Source organism: Protopterus annectens, chromosome 2.part0 (genome assembly GCF_019279795.1).
Source record: "Protopterus annectens isolate FY-2018-M chromosome 2.part0, PAN1.0, whole genome shotgun sequence".
NCBI lineage: Eukaryota > Metazoa > Chordata > Ceratodontiformes > Protopteridae > Protopterus > Protopterus annectens.
This window is the reverse complement of record NC_056728.1, coordinates 1665245977-1665272824: the sequence shown is the minus strand read 5'-3', so window position 1 is coordinate 1665272824 and position 26848 is coordinate 1665245977. Positions and strand designations below refer to the sequence as shown.

Here is a 26848-nt window from a genome sequence, read left to right as displayed (position 1 = left end):
TATATGTGAATCATGGCCTTTTACACATTTGGACCAGCTGTGCCCTTTGATCTATATCTAATTGTACTGTTTTCCAACCTTCCACCTGCTGTTTAACTTTGTGTGAACTTTTCTGTACATGGTTTTCACTGATTTTCCTCTGTACCACTTAACCAAATTCCTGTGTATTTAGAGGGATATGGGAAGAGCACGGTGTCTCTCTTTCTCCTTCTGTTCTTTCTCTTTTTGCAACTATCACTGCTTTTGTAATCACTGCTTTTGTATTTTCTTTATCTTGTACCTTGATAGTTTTACAAAGTAATAACTTCTCTAGATCCTCCATGTGCCATCATGCACCCATCCTGACTAAACCCACCTTTCTGTTTCTCTTCCATTTCACCTTTCTTATCATTGTCTTTCTCGTTCCTCCCCACTACTGCTCCTCCAACTAACTTATATCCTTAGTCCTGTCCTACTAGTACCCCCTCCTTACCCACCAACCTATATCCTTAAACCTGTCCTACTAGTACCCCCTCCTTACCCACCAACCTATATCCTTAATCCTGTCCTACTAGTACCCCCTCCTTACCCACCTCATTATCTTGTCTATCTCCTGTTATCTCAACCTGTTCACTCATTATCATCATCATCATATTTCGGCTTTTCCCGTTAGGGGGTCGCCACAGTGGATCATCTCTTTCCATTTCTTCCTATCCTCTGCATCTTGCTGTGTCACACCCACCGCCTGCATGTCCTCTCTCACCACGTCCACAAACCTTATCTCAGGCCTTCCTCTTTTCCTCTTACCTGGCAGTTCCAGCCTTAGCATCTTTTTCCCAATATACCCATCATCCCTCCTCAGCACGTGTCCAAACCAATGCAATCTCGTCTCTCTTGCTTTGTCTCCAAACTGTCCAACATGAGTTGACCCTCTAATATACTGATTCCTAATCCTATCCATCCTAGTCACACCAAGTGCAAATCTTAACGTCTTTAACTCTGCCACATCCAGCTCTGACTCCTGCCTTTTTGTCAATGCCACTGTCTCCAACCCATATAACATAGCTGGTCTCAGTATCCTCTTGTAGACCTTCCCTTTCACTCTTACTGGTACCCGTCTGTCACAAGTCACTTCCGACACTTTTCTCCACCCATTCAACCCTGCCTGTACTCTCTTCTTCACCTCTCTTCCACATTCACCATTACTCTGAACTGTTGATCCCAAGTACTTAAACTCGTCCACCTTTACCAACTCTACTCCCTGCATCCTCACCATTCCTCTACCCTCCCTCTCATTTACACACATATATTCTGTCTTGGCCCTGCTGACCTTCATTCCTTTGCTCTCTAGAGCATATCTCCACCTCTCCAGAGTCTCCTCAACCTCATTCCTACTCTCACTACAGATCACAGTCCTCTGCAAACATCATAGTTCATGGGGCCTCCTGTCTGATCTCATCTGTCAACCTGTCCATCACCACTGCAAATAAGAAAGGACTCAGAGCTGATCCTTGATGTAATCCCACCTCCACCTTAAATGGATCTGTCACTCCCACTGCAGTCCTCACCACTGTCACACTACCCTCGTACATATCCTGTACCACTCTTACATACTTTTCTGCCACTCCCGACTTCCTCATGCAATACCACAACTCTTCTCTAGGCACCCTGTCATATGCTTTCTCCAAGTCTACAAAGACACAATGCAACTCCTTCTCTGTATTTCTCCAATAACACTCTCAGAGCAAACATTGCATCTGTAGTGCTCTTTCCTGGCATGAAACCATACTGCTGATCACTAATCACCTCCCTTCTTAACCTAGCTTCTACTACTCTTTCCCATAACTTCAAGCTGTGACTGATCAATTTTATCCCTCTGTAGTTACCACAGCTCTGCACATCACCCTTATTCTTAAAGATAGGTACCAAAACACTTTTTCTCCACTCCTTGGGCATCCTCTGACTTTCCAAAATTTCATTAAACAATCTAGTTAAAAATTCCACTGCCATTTCTCCTAAGCACCTCCATTCTTCCATTGGTATGTCATCTGGGCCAACAGCCTTCCCATTCTTCATCCTCTTCATAGCTGTCCTTACTTCCTCCTTGCTCATCTGTTTCACTTCCTGATTCACTATCCCCACATCATCCAACCTTCTCTCTCTCTCTCTCTCTCTCTCTCTCATTCTCTTCATTCATCAGCCTCTCAAAATACTCTTTCCATCTACTCAACACACTCTCCTCTCTTATGAGTACCTTTCCCTCACTATCCTTTATCACCTTTACTTGCTGCACATCTTTCCCAGCTCTGTCCCTCTAGCCAATCGGTACAGGTCCTTTTCTCCCTCTTTAGTGTCCAGTTTCTCATACAACTGTCCATACGCCTTCTCCTTAGCTTTCGCCACCTCTCTCTTTGCCATGCGCCTCATCTCCTTATACTCCTGTCTACTTTCTTCATCTCTTTGACAATCCCACTTCTTCTTCGCCAGCCTCTTCCTCTGTATACTCTCCTGTACTTCTTCATTCCACCACCAGGTCTCCTTGTCCTCCTTCCTCTGTCCAGATGTCACACCAAGCACCTTTCTAGCAGTCTCCCTTACTAGTTCTGCTGTAGTTACCCAGCTATTCAGTAACTCTCCACTGTCTCCCAGTGCCTGTCTTAACTCTTCCCTAAACTCCACTTCACAATCACCCTTGTTTAACTTCCACCATTTAATCCTTGGCACTGCTTTCACACTCCTCCTCCTCTTCTTGATCACCAACGTCATCCTACAGACCACCATTCTATGCTGCTTAACTACACTTTCCCCTGCCACCACTTTACAGTCTCCAATCTCCTTCAGACTGGCCCTCCTACATAGGATATAATCCACCTGTGTGCATCTTCCTCCACTCTTGTACGTCACCCTATGCTCCTCCCTCTTCTTAAAATACGTATTCACCACAGCCATGTCCATCCTTTTCACAAAATCCACAATCATCTGACATTCTGCATTCCTCTCCTTAACACCATACCTACCCATCACTTCCTCACCCCCTCTGTTCACTTCACCAACATGCCCATTAAAGTCTGCTCCAATCACTAGTCTCTCACCCTTGGGTACACTCACCACAACTTCATCCAACTCGCTCCAAAATTTCTCTTTCTCATCCATCGCACACCCAACTTGTGGAGCATATGCACTAACAGCATTCATCATTACACCATCAATTTCGAGCTTCATAAACATCACTCTGTCAGACACTCTCTTCTCGTCTAAAACACTCTTGGCATATTGTTCCTTTAGTATAACCCCTACCCCATTTTTCCTGCCATCCACACCATGATAGAACAATTTGAACCCGTTTCCTAAACACCTGGCCTTACTTCCCTTCCATCTTGTCTCTTGCACGCACAATATATCAACCTTCTTTCTTTCCATCATATCGGCTAGCTCTCTTCCTATACCAATCATACTGCCAACATTCAAAGTTCCTACCCTCACTGCTACTCTCCTAACCTTCCTCCTCTCTTCCTGCCTTTGGGCTTGCCTTCACCCTCCTCTTCTCCTTCGGCCAACAGTAGCCCAATTTCCGCCAGCACCCTGTTGGCTAACAGTACTGGTGGCGGTCATTGTTAACCCGGGCCTCGACCGATCTGGTATGGAAATATGAAATTTCTGCACCATAAATGTTGTGGCAGAATTTTTATGCCGGACGCCCTTCCTGACGCAACCCTCCCCATTTATCTGGGCTTGGGACCGGCACAAAGAAATGCACTGGCTTGTGCATCCCCAGTGGCTCTGTTCACTATCAGCACATTTTCTACTTATGTTTTCCGTTATTATTTCTGCTTGTACCCTTCCATCTCCTCTATTTTCTGTTCCTACTCCAATGACATCCTACCTCATTAATGTCACTATACATGTTCTGAACCTATGTGCATTATAACTGCTGTTGTAACTGCAGCTATTACATTAACATGCCTTTGCTTTATGTAAAATATGTAATATAATTTGTAAAGTACATGATGTCTTTGTTTGTGTCTGTACTGCCTACAAAGTAATGTTTATTTTTTATTGTTCATTGTAAATGTTTTTATGGGGAGCTTTTCTCCACTGACCTCTGCTGAAAGTGGGACCTGTGCCCTGCTGGACTTACCTGGTAAACAAAAGGCAATCAATGAATAGGAAAGTAAATTAATTAATTAAAATAGGATGTCATCCACACACAAAGTATTTTTTCCCACTGTCCCTTCCCGTGAGTAGAGTAACGTCTCATATTTGATCATCTTACTGTCTTTGCTGATGCTTCAGTGTACTTGGAAAATAAGAGGAGAGACTGAGGGAATCCTGGTTTCTTCCCACTCTCGATATCTGCCCTTTCTGACAATCTTGCCCTTATCTTTAGCTTTGCTGTTGCTTCTTTGAATATTGCTTTTAGCATTCCTGTCTACTTCACTGGGAATCCACACCTTTCTGTAATAGCTCTGTAATAGCAATCATATACTTCTGCCCCACTCTATTGAATACTTGTTCCTCAGCTAATGAAGTCCTAGCAAGCTCCTCTCACCTTTCTTACATACTTTGCATTATGAGCCAAGTATTAAATAGATCATCTGCCAGCCCCCCATCCCCACCCCACACGTACATCCTGTATGTATCTTTTTAATAGTTTTCCTAAACATCCATTTACATCAAGCATTTTACAACTAATTCACTCCAATTGAGCTCAGGAAGTTTGCACTGTAACCTCCAATGGGCAGAGCCTAAGCCTTTTGACAGAATCAAATTGCATTCACTTTTCAAACAAATGTTCATATTTCAGGAACCATAGGTGTTACGAAAGAAGTATAAATGGCAAACTCTTCAGCACAAACTATTTTTAATAGTGGTAGTATTCTTTTGGTTGTAGGTCTTAATTTGAATTTTATAAGTCACAGTAAACACAGTAGCTATTATATTTGTAATATTTTTGTAAACAACTGACAATGTCTCAGCAACCACTCAAGTTACATACGTACTGTCGGCAGCATTTTATTCATCTAGCCAAGTGCTTTCAAATGAGGCTAAGGAGTTCTGTCTATGTTACTTGATTGTTGAGATATTTAGAAAACGGTGAAAATTATAGTTGTATAAATTAATATAAAAAACATTAATATATATTTACTTGCACAAGACAGAGGTCAAATATTAATGCAGTTGTTTGCCATTGTGTAAGCTTTAAGATAAAATCTTTTAAAACCTTGTACGTAGCATGGTTTTGGAATTATCCTATTACTATATGACCTGCTCCCTTTCTCTCAGTACATCTTAGCTCTGTATCTGTTATAACCCTGATTTATAGTTATTCTTCCTACCACTCCATTACCAACTCCTCCTCTCTCTACACTTCGCTTCCCCACTTATGTCCTCTACTGCTTTCATTAAACTCTCGTCACTCCTTTTTATGACAACTTGTATTACATCCGTAGAGTGGTACCCTGCAAATTGCATGATATTCCGAAAAAGTAACTATACACAATGTTATGTAAATATTTTTGTAATAATCGAGACTTAACACTTCCTGCAAATATATTTAGGATTTGCTATGATTAATACTGTCCTACTGCAATAACATCATTATGATATTTATCAAAATGTCTTGTCAATTGTTAATGTTTTGCATTGTATGTGGAGCTTTTCTCCCCGGGGCTCCACTGAACAAGGACCCGAGTCCAGTCGCACTTTCCCGGCAAACAAATGTAAAGTAAAATAAAGTAAATAAATAAATATGAACGTGCAATGTTTTACTCCTAGAGGTGTCAGTAGGAGTTAACTGCAGATGCACCTAGAGGCGTCACTCAAATGTAATGAGATAATCATTGTTCAAAACTGAGATGGGACAAGTGGATCTTTCCCATGTTTGTATATTACAGTAATTCCTGCATTGTTCCATGATTAGAACTCACCTCTGCCATTATATTGTTAAACAGATTCAACCGTCTGTTTATTACCTCCATCTTCCTTGACTGTCAAAGCTGTTTTATCAGACCATCACTCCCCAGAGTTTCTACCCCATGCCTACAGTATTTTCTCCCATCGATGGGGTCTGATCAGTCTCTCTTCTTCATCTTTCTCCATTCTTTTGGGTCTAATGTGTCAATTGCATACTCCCTCTTTCTGGGTATCGCTCCTATTCTCATTTTTATACAGTTCTTGATAGTACTCTTTGACTCCCTCAAACTTCCTCCAATTTCATCCCAATTGCTGTTTCTCTAGTTACTTTTAAAAAACCCTCTATCAGCCTCTTGGCCTTAGTCTTGCGGCCAGTGCCTATGTTGCTTTGGGGTGGGGGGTAAGTAAAAGGTTGCCTACTTGTAATTTCTTTGCCTATATTCTTTCATCTTCCCACTTTTGTATTGTTTGCTTTATTTACGTTTCCTGATCTATCCTACTCTAATTTCCTTTCCTTCTGTCTCTGTATATCTGCCAGCTTGTCCAGTTAGATCTCCTGAATTTCTGCTCTTATACTTTCCTCCTTTCTAGTCCTCACTCTTCCAGCCCCAATTCCTTTTCTAGTATGGTAATTACCCAGTCTTTGCCATCATTTCTGTCCAACAGGTGTGTGGGCAACCTCCAATAGTTCTTCAAGGTTTTATCCCTTTCCCTTCTTATCTGTATTCCAGTCATTGCATGGTGAGTCACTCTGTAGTGCCCCCCCCCCCAACTAAATGCCTGCTCTCCATGGATATGTTGCACCTGTCCAATCTGATCCACCAGTTGGCTGGTTGTGAGTAGAATATACAACAATTCTCTTTCCTCTCCTGGAATAATTTCCTCGCTGCTGTAATCACATGATGGTCAAAGGCTAGATTACTGTCTGTGTCCCCCCAAATCCCTGACTACTAGGTCAACTCTTAGTTATCAATAGGATAGCAGGGGTGGATGTCATCCCAAAAGATATTATGCATTTCTTGGCATTTTAACTTTAATCCACGACATTGACATTGGTTATTTGTCAGTGTCAGCCTTTCTTGGAGAACATTTGAAAGTATCTAAAAGCACCCCCTCCATATTTACAGTTTCTCTAGGTCTTTTCTACCTTTTTCTCTTTGTTTTTCCCTCCCTCCTGTTTCTACTCTTCATTGTAATGTCTTGCATTGTAGGTAACTTTTCCTTGACTAAAAGAAACGCAGCTTAGCTGCAATTACCCTTGTATTGCATACTTATGTTTTCATTGATTGTGACAAAGAAATCTCCCCAGCAGTCCTGACCTGGGCTAGCCCGCTCCATTCGCCCTCGCTACGCTTGGTCTCACTCCGCTTCCTACCCTACCTTACCCCCAATTCCCATCCATCCCCACATACACTACACGTGTACTATATCCCCATTGAACACTCCCACAATCCCCACCCAACTTCCTGCTGAACCCTCCAATGACTAGCTACATCCTCACAACATTAGTCTAGCTTACCATATCTTATACCTTCTCACAGACCCCACTCCCCACCTCAGTACTGAATATTCAGTTAACTCTCTTTGCAACCTAGTTATTCACCTTAATCTGCCACAATGTTTCTTTCAAGCCTGAATTACTCTATCAGCTTCCTTCCTGTCCTCCTCCTCGCACCCATTCTTATCCTCACTTCCCATGCTACCTCCTGTGAATGCTCCCTTTCATACAGACAGCCCTTTGCGACTATAACCCACCACAAAACAAATCATTCTGCCTCCAACTTAACCATCTATTTTTCATCTTTCAGACACTGTCCTGCTTAAACCTAAGATATTCCAAATTTCCACAGTTACTCTTAAATCTAAACCAAAAGCCTACCCCCACCCCAATACCATCAACCCAACTGTGTCAAATTACTCATCTTAAACCTACTGCTGTCTGGTGGCATCCACCCCAATTCTGGCTGCCGAACACCAAACTCAACACTTCATCTTCCATTCCCCCTCTTTTATCCAATCCCACCCTCCCCATCCTTCTAGCTGTTCCACTTCTTACCCCAAAAACCTAAATATCTACTCTCTCAACATCCAAAACCTCATGAACAAAATCTCTGAACTCCACACTTGGATAGCCCATACCTCCCCACACATTCTAACCCTGTCTGAAACTTGGCTAAAACCTCGTATCACTAACAATGATGTATTATCACCTGATTATAACATTTACCACTCCGGTAGAATCACAAAAAAGTGGAGGTGTTGCCATCCTCTGTTCTGATAAACCTCACCTCTAACCATCCCTTTTCCCAATTTACACCCTGCTGAACTACTTATTCTTAATTGCCACCTAAACTCACACAAAAAATTTGCCATAGCCTCCATATACAGACGGCGCAGTGCTACAGTGGTAGCGTTGTTGACTCGCAAGAGGTTCTCCGGTTTGATTCTCGGCTAGAGTGCCTTCTGTGCGGAGTCTGCATGTCCTCCTCGCATTCGTGTGGGTTTCCTCCGGGTGCTCTGGTTTCCTCCTACATTACAAAGACATGCATCTGGAGTGTTTTTCCCTGGGCTTCCACTGAAAATTGGCGTTGTTCCAAGTCGGACCCTCCCGGTTAACAAATGTTACATAAATAAAATAAATAAATGCATCCCCTTCAGGCAATAATATTCCCAGCCTTGAGCATAATCTGTCTTGGGTCTTTTACAATATACCCTATGAAACTGTCATCCTTGGGGACGTTAGATGATAGTTTTGGACCAGTCAATGTTGACTCCCCACATCTCAATATAAACTTACATGGATTCCATCAACTAGTGACATCCCCCACACAGACGCACAAAACCTCTTCTACAAATCCAATCCTAGAGTGTATCCTCACAAACACCCCTAACTTCTTCCACAACCCTTACCTAACACCCTTGGTGATCATCTTCCCATCTACACCCAAAGATGCTCTATCCAATCACTGAAAACACACTCGTACAGAGACTGCCGTAAGCTCTCCAACTTTAATGCTAACATATTTTACTCCACATTACACATCAACTGGTCCTTCCTCCGGCAGCTTGCCCTCAGTGAAGCTGTGCAAAAATTGAATCAAATATTTCTAGATATTCTTAGCTCCCTTGCCCTACCAGGCAAATTAGAATTAAAGCTAATTATACCCTATTGCTCGCTAAAGAAATTCAATCTCTTATGCATAAAAGAGGTAGTGTTTGGAAAGCTTGGGTTAAAACTAAATCACCTTCTCTGCTCCAAAACTACAGAGAAATCAGGAGCCTTTTCAAAAAACAAGCAAACAAAGATAAGACAAATGTTTACAACTCATCCAATTGGAAAGAAAATCTAACCCACAAAACTTCTGGACTACCCTAAACAAAATTCTTCATCCTGGAAACCATTCCGCTCCCACCCCTTTCTCAAATAATAACCCACCAGAAACTGCCACCCTTCTCAACAACTATTTCATAGATATTATCCAAAAACGTACTCCCACCAGCCGCAACTTAGATTCCCCCCTACCTCTTGTAACCGACACAACAAAATCCCTTTCTCCTGTAAACCAGTCTCCACTGCTTACATCAAATCACTCCTGTTCAAACTGAAACTCTGCTCTCCCTCTGCAGATAACCTTCCTCTCTCTTCCTCAAACTAGCTGCTGAATCCATAGCCTTCCCTGTATCTTTGCTAATCAATAGATCCATTCAAGAAGCCATATTCCCAGACATCTGAAAATCCTTCTGTACTGTCCCACTGCACAAAGACGGGAATTCCACTGACCCATCTAAGTGTAGAGCCATAGCCATCTCTAAAAAAATACTTGATAAATGTATAACATACTCAGCAGGTTTTCTTGGAGAAGAAAATCCAGGCGCTAACTCCCACTCAGCATGGCTTCAGGCCGAAACACAGTACTGCCACAGCACTGTTATCTTTTACCCACACTGTAGCGGAGGCCAGAGACAACAACTGACCGGTATTCTGTCTTTTCCTTGACCTCTCCAAAGCCTGTGACACCATTTCACACACTCTACTTCCATCAAAGCTATGTGATCTCAATCTCTCTGGCTCTGCACTTGGTTGGTTTACTGGTTACCTCTCTAATAGGCAACAATCAGTCAGATGGCTCACATCCTGCTCCTCCATCCCCTCCATCAAATCTGAAGTCCCCAGGGCTCCATCCTGGGCCCCCTTCTGTTCAATATCTTCACCAATGATCTCCATACTGCTTGGAAACAGTCCTCCCTTATTCAATATGCCAACAGTTCTACACTCCTCTCCATCTCCAACGATATCTATAATCTCCAGGCACATGCCCTAAGACACTTTCAAGTCCACAGAAAAGTGGCCATCAGACAATCAGCTCATCTTAAATCCCCCCAAAAAACCTAAACTTTTGCTATTTCTTCCGTTACTTGTATCCAGGGTTGCCAGATTCCCTATTTGGGCGGGACTGTCCCGAGATCAGCAGCCTGAACCAGAGTCCTGCACTGCTGGTTTAAATCCTGGGCAGCCTCCGCTTTGTTTTTTTGTTTTTTTTTTTGATTGGCCCGTATATCGGCATACAGGCCAATCAGAAATCGCTAAACACAGAGCTTCTTGTGTTTAATGCGGAACATCGCAGTTCCGCAATAAACAGAAATAGCTCCGTGTTTAGCGATTTTTGATTGGCCCGTATACCGGTATACGGGCCAGTCAAAAAATCGCAAAACAGAGCTACTTCTGTTTAATGTGGAAGAAGTAGCTCCGTGTTTAGCGATTTTTGATTGGCCCGTATACCGGTATATGGGCCAATCAAAAAAAATCGCAAAACAGAGCTACTTCTGTTTAATGTGGAACTGTGATGTTCCACATTAAACAGAAGTAGCTCCGTGTTTAGCGATTTTTGATTGGCCCGTATACCGGTATACGGGCCAATCAAAACAGAGCTACTTCGGTTTAATGTGGAGCTGCGATGTTTCGCATTAGCTCCACGTTTATTTATTTTTTATTGGCCCGGGCCAATCAAATAAGAAATAAACACAGAGCTGCTTTTGTTTTAGCGGAACTCTGATGTTCTGCATTAAAGAACCTAGTGTGGAAGACCTTTTTTTATTCTTCACTTTGTTTGTCTCTATCTGGCCAGTTGGAAATCTGGCAACCCTGCCTGTATCTCACCATAAGTCATGCTTGTCATCAAATCCCTTGACAAGACCGTCGTTAAGGCAGATTCCTAATACTGAATTCATTTCTTCCATACCAAATATTTTTTTTTAAGTTTCTTCATAAATCTTCCCCTTTTTGATTATAGTTCTCAAGTTCCCCCAATATCTTTTATTTTTCTTTTCCTTCTTACTGTTCCTCCTATTGAACTTTTATTTTGTTCTTGTTCTTCTCGTGCATCAAAATCTCCCTCATCCTCTTCATCACTTCCCAGTAGTTCATACCTATTCTTTTTCTGAATAACAATGATGTTTAACTCCACTTGTTCTGAATTTATTATGTTCTTCTATGGTTTCTTCCACAGTAGCATCCATCTCCTCTTTTTTGCTGTTATCTTCAGTATTTCTTTAGCAGTTTTTTGTCCTGTAACATATGATATTCAAACCAAAAATGTCCTTGGGCATTGCATTTACAACACTTTTTTTCTGGTTCACCAGTTTTATCTATACATCCCTTCTCTCCACATTGTCTGCATCTTCATTTTTCACAGACCTGTACTAAATGCCTTTTATCTCCTCAAAATATACGGGCCTTTAGCTGACTCCAGTATCTCCCAGTCTTTATCTTTTTCGTTAACCTCTATTATATTTTGGACATGTTGCACCCTTCCTTCCTTCTATCACATTCAGTGTTACTAACAAATCCCACTCCTTAGTCCCCACATTTCTTCCAAGAACCTTTAAGTCATGCGCTTCTTTACAAACCAGAAAAAATATTTAATTTCAATAATGCCATTGTCAGCAGTTCTGAACTGTACATGCATTTTCTTTATTGCAGCCTAAAACTATATATATATATATATATATATATATATATATATATATATATATTTATATATTTATATATTTATATATATATATATAGGTTCATAGGTTCATACTAGGCTATCTGCCCTAGGGCATTTATAAGCCTAGCCAGAATGTGTTTGGCTTTCGCCACCCATTTTAAATTTATTTTGCTATGCCCTTTTTCAAGGTTAGTATACTGTGCCTCTGTCTAACAGTGACACAGAAGTGATACCCAGGGTAAACCTACGATCTCCCATCCACTCATCAAGATTCCTCTTGAAGAGAGTCAATGAGGGACTCTGCCTAACCTGGACTGGGATTTTATTCCAGAGTGAAGGGAGCCTCTGGGTTCTGAATCTGTCCCTCCAGCATGTCCTATTTATTTCAGTGCTGAGGTTCAAGTCTCTCGAGCGCGTAGCTCGATGGGATTTGGATTTTCTGAGGTGCAGCATGTCCATTAATTCCGGGTTGGACATGGCTTTATACGTCAGGCACAGATCGCCTCTGAACAGGCGGTTTGCCACTGAGTAGAGCTGGAGTTTCTTTAGCCGGGCAGCATATGGCATCTGTTTGAGCCCTATGATCCTCTTGGTGAGGTACTTTTGGGGTCTTTCCAGTTGCTGGAAGTGTCTGGTAAGGTACATCCCAAAAGGGGCATTGTACTCAATTATGGGCCTGATGAGGGATGAGTAAAGAGGCACGATGACCTCCCCTGATCTAGATGTGAATCCCTTCATGATTAGGTGTGCTATATAAAATGTTTTTCTAACCACTTTGGCCACGTGGTTGTCAAATGAGAGATTGCTAGCAACTTGGGTCCCCAGGTCCCTAATTACTTCTTCTGTACTTAATGGATTACCACCTATGTGGTAATTTGTGGGCACTTTGTTTTTGCCAAAGGGGATGACTATACACTTTTTAGCATTTAGCTTGAGGCCATGGCTCCTAGCACCAGTTGTCTGTTTCTATGAGGCCCTTTTGGAGGATGCTTGTGTCGGCTGGAGAGTCGATTATGGTGCCCAGTTTGCAGTCATCTGCGAACTTGGTCAGCCACAGTCCTTCCGTGTTGGCCTGTACCTCCGAGAAATATATACCGAACAAGAGAGGTCCCAGGACTGAGCCTTGTGGGACACCACTTGTAACTGGTTTGGAGTCTGACATGGCTCCAGCAATTCTAACCATGTGGGTTCTGTCCTTGAGCCAGTTTGCAATCCATCTAGTGACATAGGGGTTTATATTTAAGCTGGTGAGCTTATCTATAATGCCCGAGTGGGGTATTGTATCAAAGGCTTTTGCGAGGTCCAGGTAGGCTGTGTGGACCACCTTCCCCTCGTCAATGGCCTTTGGTGACTTTCAAAGAAATTAACCAGGTTTAAGAGGCAGGATCTGCCCTTAACAAAGCCGAACTGGGTAGGATCCAGTGTCTGTAGGTCCCCAATATCTTTATTTATGAGGTCCATGATGATCCTTTCCATAGCTTTGCAGACCAAGCTAGTCAGGCTTATGGGGTGATAGTTTCCAGGATCCGTTGAGGCACCACCTTTATGGAGAGGGACCACTGTTGCTGTACGCCACTCTTTGGGCACATATCCTGTAGTAAGGCTGAGATTGAACAGTAGTTTTACATTTGGGTTTAGCTCTTCTTGGAGTTCATGTAGGACGCAGCCCGAGACACCGTCTGGTCCCATTGATGCTGTGTTTTTTGCTTTGGAGAGGCCGGCTCTTACCTGAGCATCTGAGATGTCAGGGGGGCAGCACTCTGCTGCGATAGATATTTGCCCTTTTGGTGGGAGTTTGCGCTGAACCTGTCAGCTAGGATGTTGGCAATGTCTGTGGGTTCAGTGTATTTTTTGTCATTTTGGACTAATTCTGAGCATATCTGGGAATTACCACCCAGGTTCCAGGTTCCTAACATATATATATAGATATATATATATATATATATATATATATATATATATATATATATATATATATATATATATATATATATATATATATATATATATATATATATATATATATATATATATAGTTTTTCTGTGGAGCAGTTTCTTGTTTCTTTTCCTACATCAGGTCAGGCAAGATTTTTTTTTTTCTAATAAACCAGATGTTTCAAAGGTCACTTAAACATCCTCTCTGTCCAAATGTATTAATGCTCTGATGTGTTTTATACTGAATCCTAAAGACAAAGCTAAATTGTCCAACATGTCATATCTATTTAAACAAAATTCATGCTTTTCTTTTAATTCTAACTACAGACTTCTTAATTTTGAGTTATTCCATTAGTCTGTTGCTGTGTACTTTTTGTGTTGCATCATAATATTTTTTCACACACTGTTGCCAGTGTGTACCCTTAAAACTCGTTATTCCACCATCTAAACACACACACACACCAGTATTTCTGCTCCCTTATCACCAAAATCCACCACTCTTTTCATGATCATTTCTTCTGTTTTTGCATCCATAACATGATCAACTACCTCACTCCAGCTTGCTTCATTTTCTGGTTCTCTTTGCACCATCACATTCAGTAATTCCTGTGTTGGTAATCTTACCTCCTTTGTAAGTCTGATTTACAGTAATTTCCAGTAGTTTCAGTCACCTCCTTTTCTGCTGCTTCTGTCATGACATCCTCCATCTTAGATTTCTCACAAGCAAGTCAGCAGCATCTCTGTAGTGCCACCTAGTGTTGTGATGCAAGACAACAAGACTAAAGAGTAGGGGAAGTTTCCTGGTGCCCTGTCCAAATTTCTTTTAGTCAGTATTAATACCACTTTAGTTCTCGACTGAAAAGTGGTCATTGACCTAGTGGGACTAACCTGGTTAACAAAGTGCAAGTAAATATAACATATTGCCAAGTTTTAGATGGCTATCCTAGAACACTTAGAGAATTGTGGGTGATGTCAAATACTGACCTGTGGATAAAAATCTGGGAATTTGACATGGCCAGTCAGGTGTGTATATGAAGCTGTAGATGTAGCATCCTGGGCAACAGCCACTCTGTGCTTTGACAACCTCGAGCAGGGTTTGATGCCTGCTCACAGTCTTTTGGGCCTCCTCAACTGTTGATGTCATTTAGAAATTTGAGGAAATTAATTAATTAATTAATTAATTAATTAATTAATTAATTAATTATTTAACATTTGTTTACAGGGGAAGTCCAACTTGGAACAAAGCCAATTTTCAGCGGAGGCCCGGGAAGAAACTCATCAGACGCATGCCTTTGTAAAGTGGGAGGAAATCGGAATATCCAGAGAAAATCCACATGAACGCAGGGAGGACATGCAGACTTCACACAGAAGGCATCTCAGCCGAGAATCGAATCGGAGAACCTCTTGCTGTGAAGCGACAATGCTACTGCTGCATCACTGCGCTGTCCAATAATGGGTAAAGTCATGCATGGTGTAAAAATAGTTTTTCATCCCCCTCCGCCACTGCATGCTATTTTTTTTCCCTGCGATAGTTCCTAAGTTAGAGAAAAAAAGGGACAATTTAAAAATGTAAGGGAAAGCCAGGGGCCCCCAGGGCCTTCTGAGGTAGCAACCATGATTGCACAAGGGTTTGGATACCTCTTCTGTCCTGGAAGCTGCTGCTTGGTCCTCTGCCCACACCTTCACCAAGCACTACAAGCTTGACCTCCTCTCTAGATCCAGGGCAGGGTTTGCCAGGGCCATCTTTCATGGATTCCTGGAGTCTGCCTCTAGACCACCACCGCAACCTCAGTGAGCTTTGGCACTCGCCCATATGCAGAGTACTGCAACATGGGAATAGGAGGACATAGAAAAGTTGTGTAAAATCTTACCATAACCATAGATGTCCTTCTCTTCCATGTTGCAGTATTCCTTCCCACCCTCCTTCCCCTCTTGTCAGCTAATAACTTCCCTTTCTGAATGGCAATGGTATGGCATTGCCCTTACAGGACTGGCTCTAACTGGGGCTACTGTTCTGTGGGCTGGTGCGTGGCGACGTTACCTTTATGGTCCATGAACTCTCATCCACGTCAGACATCTGATGCACCACAGAGGGACTGAAAGCTTTTGGATACTGGCCGTACATGCATGAGACTGAAGGATTAACCCTTATGCAGAATACTGCAACATGGATGAGAAGGATATCTATGGTTATGGTAAGATTTTACACAACTTTTCTTTCTCTATGTTAAATTGTAATGTCTGAATTGCCTGCATTCAAAAAATGTTCAATGTGCGGACATAAGCTCCCACCTCAGTATCTACACTCTGTGGGTGCCTTGGTTGGGTGCTGCCTTCAGTGCAAGGGCCTTTCAGACTAGAAGGGACAAGGTGGTTCTTGCTCCTTCCAGCACAAACTAGGGCTACATCTTTGACCTCTTCTTCTTTTAAGAAGCAAGATAAGTCTAAAGCTGAAGGACAAGAGAAAAAAAAGGACAAGGAGCCAGAGAAGGAAAAGAGTAAATCTCCTACCAAAACTACTAAAAAGTGCCCTCTAGAACCAAACTTTTTGCTCGGGCCCAACCCGAAATGTGCTTGCAGATCGGATTCAGTGGATCCTCTGCTCCAGTCTCCGTTCCCAAGAGCTAGCCACTATTTGGAACCAGTGAGTCCCCAGGCTCTTCTGCCTGATTCTAAGCATAGGAGTTACTCCAGACCACCATCAGTGGCATTGTCTACTTGTTTGTTTTGAAGTGTCATGGAGCAAGATGTTGACTAGATTATGTGGAAATTTTTGAGGATGAAAATCCAGTTAGTTGTTATCCCGGCACCATCCCTTGGGAAGTTACCGATTTACTGGCCATTGTTCCCATCCACTTCCTGAATCCGTGTGCCTTATGGGTACGCTCTTTGGGTGAGATTGTTTTTGTATCTGTCTGGAACTAGAGCACCTTTGTGGGTACCTGAGTTGTTAACGACTGTGCCGACTGCTTCCCTCTTTAGACACTGAAGCCATCGGATTGAGAAGATACTCTTGAGACAGATCTTCAGCACAGAGTTTGAGTGGAGTTGACACCAAGATTCTTGGAGCCATCTCTCCTTCCTGGGCCTATGGCTCTAGAGAGCTCAAATCTGAGATTGGCTTTGGGGCTGGGAGTGACTGGTGTTGAGGGTTCACTTTCATCCTTAGATCGGAGAGGATTCCTTCAGTACAGGTGGTAGCTTTGGCCTTTGAGCCCTTCAAAAGGGTTTTGGCAGGTTCCAAAGGTAAAGCATTTCCAGCCAGCATGGCTCCATCCAAGCCCATGCAAGGGTCTGCTTCCTCCCCTCAACATCTTGATGGATAGGTATAGTCTGTTCCAAAAGCTTCTGAGAAGATCTGCTTTATCGGCTCTGTCTGATTTTAGAGCTTTCTGTTCCTACACTAGGACCTCTCAGAAAGCAGACATGCAAATGGAAGCACAGACTCTTATCCAGCATCATTCACTGAAGACACTGACTTAGACAAAGTGGAGGGTTCCCTTTGCTCCCTCCTCTGAAGACGATACTTTTAGCAGTTGTACTCAAATTTTTGAAGCAGAGAAGTGGTTGGTCATTTCAAGACTCTTTGCCTGATGAGTCATTGTTGTTGGAAGCATTTGGTTCCGGCCCAACATCATCCTGGGTGGACATGCAAATGGAAGCACAGACTCTTATCCAGCATCATTCACTGAAGACACTGACTTAGACAAAGTGGAGGGTTCCCTTTGCTCCCTCCTCTGAAGACGATACTTTTAGCAGTTGTACTCAAATTTTTGAAGCAGAGAAGTGGTTGGTCATTTCAAGACTCTTTGCCTGATGAGTCATTGTTGTTGGAAGCATTTGGTTCCGGCCCAACATCATCCTGGGTGGTACCATTTATTGATCCCCTTATTGACTTTACGGCTCAGTGGGCATGGAAGGACTCTGATGTAGTGGAACCCATTCCCAAAAAAAGCAGATTGCATCTTATTTGCTCCTAAGGAAAGGAAACACTGGAGCAAGGGCCCACCAGTAGATGTTGTGATGGTAGTGATTAAGAAAGAACTGTTGGAAGAGTTATTTTCTTCACCCCCCCCCCCACCAACAGAGAGCCTAGGTTGATGGACAGAGAGCATGCCTATGGATTGGTGACTTTCACCCTTAGATCGCTAAATTACTTGGCTCATCTAACCAGATTCGCTAAATTATTTGGCTCATCTAACCAGATTCCAGAGAGAATTGACAGAGTCAAGTCTGTCTTGGGGGGTGTTTCCTGTGGATTCCAGAAAATGGTGGATTCCCAGCTTTTTACTCTACAATCCACCTTGAATGTAGCCAAGTGATTGCTTTCAAATGTAGTTGATGACCTGCTGGCAGAGGAGCAGGCACTGGCATTACTATACACCACCACACCTGGAAGCTTCTTTATGACTGGGTGGAAGGCTCAACCTTTTTTTTTTTTTTTTTTTTTTTTTTTTTTTGAAGACTCACACCAGGAGTATGGATTCTGCTTTTCAACGCCACAAAGATCCTTTTCGTGGAAAAAAAGATTGGGGGCAAAGATGTGGTTCAATAAATCACATAGCTCTTGCCATGACTTCCAGGTGATGCTTTCCTATGTCAGGGGTAATCATAAAGGGCAGCACCCTAGTGGTGGAGACAGACTGCATAAACAGGGTTTTCACAGTCCTTTTACAGAGAAAGTCTATCAGTACTTCTGCACAATTGCTGCACTGTGGAGGCAGTTGGGGGCATCTTTCTTTGCATCCTAAAGTTTGGCACTGCATAACTTCAGATTCTTGGGAGTAAAAGATTATGCCCATAGGCTATTCAATTCCCTTTTCCCATCTTCCTCAGAAAAAGGAAAAAAGTCTCCAGTGGCACCAGTAGGTGGGACTCAGCAGCCATAGAAATTTCATAGCTGCTATAAAAGAGTACTCCAACCAGTCCCCCAAAACCAGTTAGAATCTGAAGTCCATTTGAGGCTCATTTTTAGTGCCAAAGAAAATTTGGGACCTCAGACCCATTCTGGTTCTCGGTCATCTAAACCAGTTTGTGAAACAGACAAAATTTCGGATCGTCACATGTGCTCCATAAATCTCCAGGGTTCCTGCTGCCATAAATGTGGTGCAGGAGATTTCTCCACTTCCAGCTGAGAGCCAGTTATTACCAGTTCTATGGACTGTGCTTTGGTCTGCAGGTGCACTCCTACCAAGTCTTCTTGTATCTCAGTGATTGGGTCTTACCCACTGAGCATCAGCTGCCATCCCACCTGATCAGGTGCTCCTAACTGCAACCCAGAATATGGAGTTTATAGGATGCCATCTAGATAAGTCTTCCCCAGTCAAGAGTTTTGTCAGTTTACCTTACAGCCATGCAGGTCCTACATCTCTTTTCACCACCATTGAGGTTATTTCTTCCTCTTAGGTCTCATGGCCTTCACAGTTTTATTGGTTCCTGTAGCCAAGTACTATATGAGAGTACTGCAATAGACTTTAGCTATACAGTGGTCTCAGTCCATTCATCCATTGCATGTAAAAGTTTGCATTACTCGAATTTGCAGTCAACACATTGCTTGGTCTGTAATGTCTCCAGCAGTAACAGATGGGTACCCCTTCCACACATTTACCGGTGTGGTAGTAACCATGGACCCCTCCCTTCTAGGGTGGGTGGGGGCACTTCAGAGGGAGAATAGGGATGACCATGTACATTGGACCAGAGGCCAATCTTCACATCAGTGTCTTGGAGCTGAGTGTGGTCCTCCTAGCTTTGCAGGCATTCCAGGATCTCCTCCCAAGGTTGTGATTGTTATACAGACGGGACAATGTGGCAGTGGTATGGTACATTGGGGAACCTGTTATTATCCTGTGAGTTGGAAGGCCATGGCAGTGGGTGTTGTCTTCACACTGCTTTCTAGTAGTAGTGCACATCCTGGGGTCAGTCAGTATGTTAGCAGACAAATACAGTGACATATTTGATCTTCAGTCACAGGGGCCAGCTATGCTATGACCTCTTTGCCTCCTATTGCAACAGCCATTGAATAGGTATTTTGCCCTGATCCTCCACAGTGTCAGTCACAGAGATTCAGTGGTCCACAATTGCCCACTGGATCTCCCATATGCCTTTCCATCTCTCCCTCTAATTAATAAATTCATACAGAAATCAAGGCAGTGCAAGGCCAGGGTGAGCCTCATTATCCCCCTTTTAGCCCCAAGGGATGCAGTTCCCATACCTATGGCCTGTACTAGTATATCCCCCGTGGATGTTGGATCACAAAACTTCCTGACTCACTCGTCCGGACTGCCTCCTTTGGAGCAGATGTCAATGAAATTATTTATTTATTTCCAGTTTGATGACTAGGGAGGTCCACTGGGCTCAAAGAGACCGTTTTCAGTGGAGGCCGCCCGGGGAGACAAGCTCCATAATATGAAGTACCATACATAGTTGAAACAGAAACAAACTAAGCACATTTTTACATACAAAATAGCAAAAACTAAACAAAAGTTAAAACAGCAGCTTGGCGAAGTATGTAAAGCATATTTACATGTTTAGTGGTTGAGAACAGTAGTACAAGGTTAAATTAATACAGAGGTTTAAATCATCTGAGAATGACATAGAAGTAGCATTAGCATGGATGAGTTCTTTATGCATGAATATTAGCATGAGTTAAATTAATACAGAGATTTAAATCCTCAGAGTGATATAGAGGTAGCATTAGCGTGAAGGCAGTACATAGGGTTAATCAATAGTGTGTAAGGAAGAACAAACGTGTGTTATAAAGTATTTATGTATTAAGCAGGTTAGGTAGGTGGAGTGCAATTGCATTTCCATGTTTGGGAGAGGTAAGAATACAGCTGAGTTTTGAAGTGTTCAGAGTTCTCAGAAATTCTTAGAGATGGAGGGAGATGATTACATTTTTTGGCGACGTAAAAGGACAGGAAAAGCTGACCAGCAGGACAGTTTGGTGTATAAACAGAGATTAGATTTTGGTGGGTAGATCTTAGAGTTCTGTTTGGGGTGTATAATGCTAAGATGTTTGTTAGTGCTGGGCATATAGTTGGTTTGAGAATTAACTTGTGAGTGGTGATGAGTTGGAGGTAGTCAAGGTAGTTTGGAAGTTCTAGCCATTGCAGCTGGTGGAGAGGTTTACAGTGATGAGTGGAGTATTTGGAAGTGGTGGCGAACTTTAAGATTTTATTGTAACAGGATTCTAGTTTAGAATAGATGGAGGAAGACAGGTTGGTTAGTAGGGGAGCACCATACATTTAGTGAAGGTAGTAAGAAGATAGTGGCGAGGGACTGTCTTGTTGAGGGGGAGAGGAAGTGGGAGTTTCTGTACAGCACGCCAAGTTTCTAATTGTTTTTCTTTATATTTAGCTGAATATGGGTATCTAATTTTAGGTGTTAATCAGTAGTAACTCCAAGAAGTTTAGCAAAAGGAACAACTTCTGTAGTGGAGTTGGCAAGGCTTGTAATCTTGAAAGTGGTTTTGTCTAGGCGGATAGATTTTGAGGAAGAGAATAGAAGGATCTTTGATTTGTTGGCATTCAAAGAGAGGTGATTTTGGAGCATCCAGTTCTCAGTAGTTGAGAAGGCAGTTTGTGTTTTTGTTTGGAGCTCAGGGAGGTTTGATGCAGAGCTAACTAAAGTTGAGTCATTTGCATATTGTACTATATTAGTGATAGGAATGGCTGCATGGAAATCATTAATGAAGATATTGAAGAGCATAGGGCCAAGAATGGATCCCTGGGGTACCCCGGTTGGGGTGGGAAGGAAGGCTGAGGTGCCAGTCTTCCATTTTACCGCATGAGATCTGTCAGAGAGGTAGCTGCTGAACCAGGTAATGGTGTTTTGTGAGAGGTTAAGATTGGAAAGGTGGTGAAGAAGGTGGGTACTGGAGACTGTGTCGAAAGCCTTGGAGAAGTCAAGGAGGACTGTGGAAGTTCTCTGGAGTCGCAGGCATGGTTTACGATGTCTAGAAAAATTGTGCTGTGGCCAGGACGGAACCCATGTTGTGTTGAGGTGAGGAGTTGGTTATGTGTAATGAATGGCATGAGCTGGTGGTGGATGCATTTCTCAAGAATTTTTGAAATGGGGGAGAGAATCATGGTTTCTCCAATTTTAAATATAGTCAGAGATGCCAGGCTTTCCCCTGCAGTACCTGCAGTAATCAATATTCTTTCTGCTTCTCAAAAAGTCCACTGGAAAGATATACCAGAGCAAATAGAAGAGAATCTGTATTTGGGCACTTTCTAAATGACTCTATCCCTTCTCAGCACCTAATCCTTCCATAGTAGAGTTCTTATCTGAGCTCTTTGACATAAAGGTTCCAGCTTTTCCACCTTCAAGGTTCAGATGGCTACTATTTCAAATGTTCATGCTGGATGTAAAGATATTCCTATAGCCTCACTGAAAATTTCTAAAGCTTTCTTGAAAGGTACTTTCCTACTAAGACCTTCCATTAGAGACCGAACTCCTACATAGGGCATCACCATTATGCTGCAAGTTCTGATTCAGTTTACATTTGACCTTGCAGCCATGGCAGACCTAAACTTCCTTATTTTGAAAACAATTTTTCTAGTGGCAGTGACATCAGCCAGACAAATTTCAGAGTTACAGGCATTCTGATGTAAACCTCTACATTTGTTTTTTCACAAAAATAGTCTTCCTTTGGACCATTTAATTCTTTATTCCTAAGGTGACGTCAAACCTAAACTTACTGGTGTTTTTTCCCAGATTCCAAACAAAAGGATGATCGCAAACTGGCTCTGACAGATCCCATGAAGTAAGAGTAGCAGGATCTATGTCCAAATCCAGACCAGTAACGAGCAGTGTGCCTCAGGGCTCTGTCCTGGGGCCCCCTCCTTTTTGGCATATACTTCTGAGAAGTACAGGCAAGCACTGATGGGCTGTGGCTGACCCAAGTTTGCGGACGATTGCAAACTGGGTGCAATAATAGAGTCTCCGGCCGACATGGATATCCTCCAGAAGGGCCATAACGAGACTGAGGCATTGTGTCAAACCCATGGTCTTAAGCTAAATGCTAAAAAATGCATAATAATCCCCTTTGGAAAAACAGAGTACCCGCGAACTACCACATAGGAGGTAACCCCCTGAAATCTGTAGTAGTAATAAGGGATCTAGGGATCCAAGTAGATAGTAAGCTTTCCTTTGATAACCATGTTGCCAAGGTGGTTAGAAAATCCTATGTGACCCATCTGATCACGAAAGGGTTCGCATCAAGATCTAAGGATGTAGTGGTGCCCCTCTACTCTTCCCTCATCAGACCCATTATTGAGTACAATGCACCAATTGGAATGTACCTGGCTAGGCATCTCCAGCAGCTGGAGAGACCACAGAGGTACCTCACTAAGAGGATTACTGGCCTTAAACAGTTGCCCTATGCAGCACAATTGAAAAAACTAAGGCTTTTCTCTGTTGCAGACAGTCTTCTCAGAGGTGATCTCTGTCTAACATACAGAGCCATGTCTAACCCAGAACTGTTGAACAGGCTCCATCTTAGCAAAACCAAATCCACTCACGCTACACGCTCTAGGGATATAAACCTCAGCACAACAATGAATAGAACATGCTGGAGGGATAGATTCCTTTTGCAAAGATTTCCCTTGCTATGGAACAAGGTCCTGATCTACATAAGACAAAGCCCCTCACTTATCACTCTTCAAGAGGAACCTTGACGAGTGGTTGGGTAACAAAGTTCACACCAGGGATCATACCAACAGCTCTACTAGATAGAGGCCAAGGGTATTAGCTGCTAGATCAAGGGCTTAGCGAACTAACCAAAGGGGCGGTGAATACCACACAACATGGCTGGGCTAATATATGCCTTCGGGCAGATAGCCCAGTATCTACCTATGAACCTATAAGTGAAAAAGGCCAAGAAACCTTGGCTTGATTGCCCTCTTCTGGATATCTCCCAAGGTTGATGTAGGCCTGGAGGCCGTACTGGAGACTGTGGATGTCCCTTCTGTGGGTATCACAGGGGAAGTCCTGATGGAGTCTACCAGCACTTTTGTGAGGAAGTGCAGGTGTCAGAGACCGGTGAAAAGGGGAACCACCATGTATTTCTGAAGTTCCATGTGGCATCACCCAGTTCACTGTGCATGATATGCTTACTGACAGAATTCAGGCTGACATTGGGCCCTTCACCTACCACCACAATAGAACCCCCCCCAAAAGAAAAAAATTAAAGGCAAAGCATGTTGCTCCTGCTCCACAAGAGCAAACTCCTGATTTGGTAGGCTTTCTCACAAAGCCTTTTTGGCCCCCACACCAGTCCTCACCTTCTTCTGTCTCTCTGCAGGCCTTCTCTTTCCCCTACATTCAAGAGGCTGGCTGATCTTCCTTGGAATGAAGAGGAGTCTTCAGGGGATGAGTCATTGGCTTACTCCACCCAAATACCCCCCCCCCCGGGGTATGCCTCCCAAGAGGAATCTAATGGTACAGAGTCCCCCTAGGGAAGTTATTTCATTCCGAGAAATTATTCGGAAAATGGAAGACCTTTTCAAGTGAGTGTTCTAAAGTCTTAGATATATGAGGTATTGTGATTTCTTGCAGGTGGCTTCTCCACCCCCCCCCCTCTGCTGCCCCCTCACAGTTCTGACAGCTTTCATGGATGCATTCCCAGCTGCATCCAACGCTGCCTCCTTCCCCAAAGCATCCTGACAGAGGTTGTACAAGGTGCCTGAGGACTCCAAATTCCTGTTCAAAGTGCCATCCTGCAGATCCAGGCTTCAGCTGAAAATGAAAATGTTTTCAGTTTACTACCTTCTACCCCCTTACTTTTATCTAAAGAGCAAGGTTATGGAGAGACTGGGGGGAGGTTTACACCCCCTGCCACTTGGGCTTTCCAGGCAATTAATTACCAAACCCACATAGCTAAGTACTCCCTGGCTCTCCTTTCAGATGCAAGAAAAAAACTAACTCTGACCTCCGGTACTCTCCTGCCAAGGCAGAATTGGCAGCCGTCCTCTTCCCAGGTTATTAGGCACTCCATCAAATGCAGTTATGAGGTTGCAGATGCCTCTGCTAGGACATGGGCTCTTGGTTTGGTCCTGAGGAGATATTCTTGGCTTAGGCTTACAACCCTTACTTGATGACTTCAAGGCCAAACTGATGGACCCCCACTGATAATAAAGCCTAATTTGATCAGTTGCAGACCTATTCAAATCATTACAGGGAAAAAGAAGTTGTAGGATCGTAAGCATATCCTTGTTTCTCCAGTCCCCAGGTTCCAAAGGAACTATGCAGCAAAGACCACCTGTTGTGAGAGCTTGTCAAGCCACCTTCTCAAACTGAGGCCCTAGGAAACTAGCTTCTTCTAAATCTACCCTAACCACTCCTGCTCAAACTACCATTTCAGTCCCATCCTAAGCCTGGTAGCCTGTGACTATCTGCCTCAAGGGATCTTTCCTGGGACAATTCGAGATCCCTTCCTCCCAACAGGGGAAAGGTTTCTATTCCAGGATGTTTTTGGTCCCAAGGAAGGATGGCCCCCTGGAGGCCCATCCTGGAGCTTCCCCATTTAAACACCTTTCTGAGGGTCTCCTTCTTTCGATGCTGACTTTGCTCCCTCTTCCTCTAATTCTTTCCCAAGCATCCATGGTGTCTTTAGACGTCAAAGATGCTTGTCTTCATATCCTCATTCACCCTCAGTTCAGGCAAGTTTTGTTTGCTTCTTTCTTGCGTTTTCAGTTTTGTGCTTTGCCATTTCATTTTTCTATGCACGGAAGGGTCTTCACACAATGCTTGGCTCCTGTCATAGCATTGTGCACATCTAGACAACCACCTAATTCAAGCCCAGTCCCCAGACATACATCAGGAGAATCTTTCCTTCACTTTTTCCCTTCTGGAGAGTTTAGGCTTCATTATAAACCATCAGATCTCCTTTCTGATCCCTTTGCAGGACCATGTTTTTCGGGGCTGCAGGATCCAAATAAGCTGTTCTTCACTTCCTATTTTCAGAGCATTTTACCCCTTCAATCTCTCATTGCCAGGGATTTCCTACACCACCTGGGGTTCATGGCATCTATGATCCCTATGCTTCCATTGGCCAAGTTGCACATGAGAAATTCATTGGTTCCCATGGTTTTTGTATGCAGCACTCCCATCCTCTGGATTTCATGACCACTCCTACCTTGCATAAAGAGTTGGATTGGTGGATCCTTCAGGTGACTAAAACCCTGCTGTTCCCTTACAGCCATCATCCCCTCTCTAGAGTTGTACACAGATGCTTCAGACACAGGATGGGGGTGAGAATCAGTCCTGGAGGGTCAGGGGTGTTTGGTCTTTAAAACAAAGGAACATAGTGTAAAAGAGATGAGTGCCCTTAATTTTGCCCAACAAATCTTCAAACCCACAGGGGAGCTGAGGTGGTCACAGACAACACTACTAATCTTTGATAGATCACTAAGCAGGTGGGAGCGAAGTTCTGCCTCCTAGTCAGACTAGCCCTACACACCTGGGAGTTGGCCTTGTAAAGTAAAGTTTCCCTACAGGCAGTTTACCTTCTCTTAGCTCAGAATGTGGTGGCAGACTCCTTAAGCTGGTCTGACACAGTCCTACGAATGGATGTTAGATATCTGTGTATTTATTTTACATTTGTTAATTGGGAAAGTCTGGGCGCATATCCTTTTTCAGTGGAGGCTGGGGGAGAAAAGTTCCATGTACACTAAAATATTGCATTAGACAGTTGATTACATGCAGTCACATATATATAGTATCCATACATTTTTCTTCTATTAGAATGCTGTTGAAAAACCTTTAAAGAGTTCTGACATCAAATACTTCAGACTAGTTGGGATATGTATACATTATAAAATAGCTGGTAGGATGAAATATGTATAAATGATTGGCTAGCAAGGGTCCTGAGTAGTGGGGAGAGAGGATAGGTATAGATATGGAAATTGGTTGAAAGTGGAGAGGTTGATGGACAGTACTAGGTGACAAGGTCTAAAGGCAGAGTAAGCAGTAAGGTTGCAGACATGTAGAGGAAGAGGAATAATTCAAAGGGTGTAAATAATTGGTAGGTG

General features: G+C 43.1%; 1 protein-coding gene across 1 annotated transcript in view; it reads left to right on the top strand.

Annotated features, from left to right (window-relative positions):
• Positions 1–26848, top strand: part of SAP30 (Sin3A associated protein 30) — a 294757-nt gene that overhangs the window by 45282 nt on the left and 222627 nt on the right. The gene's annotated exons all lie outside the window — the stretch shown is intronic.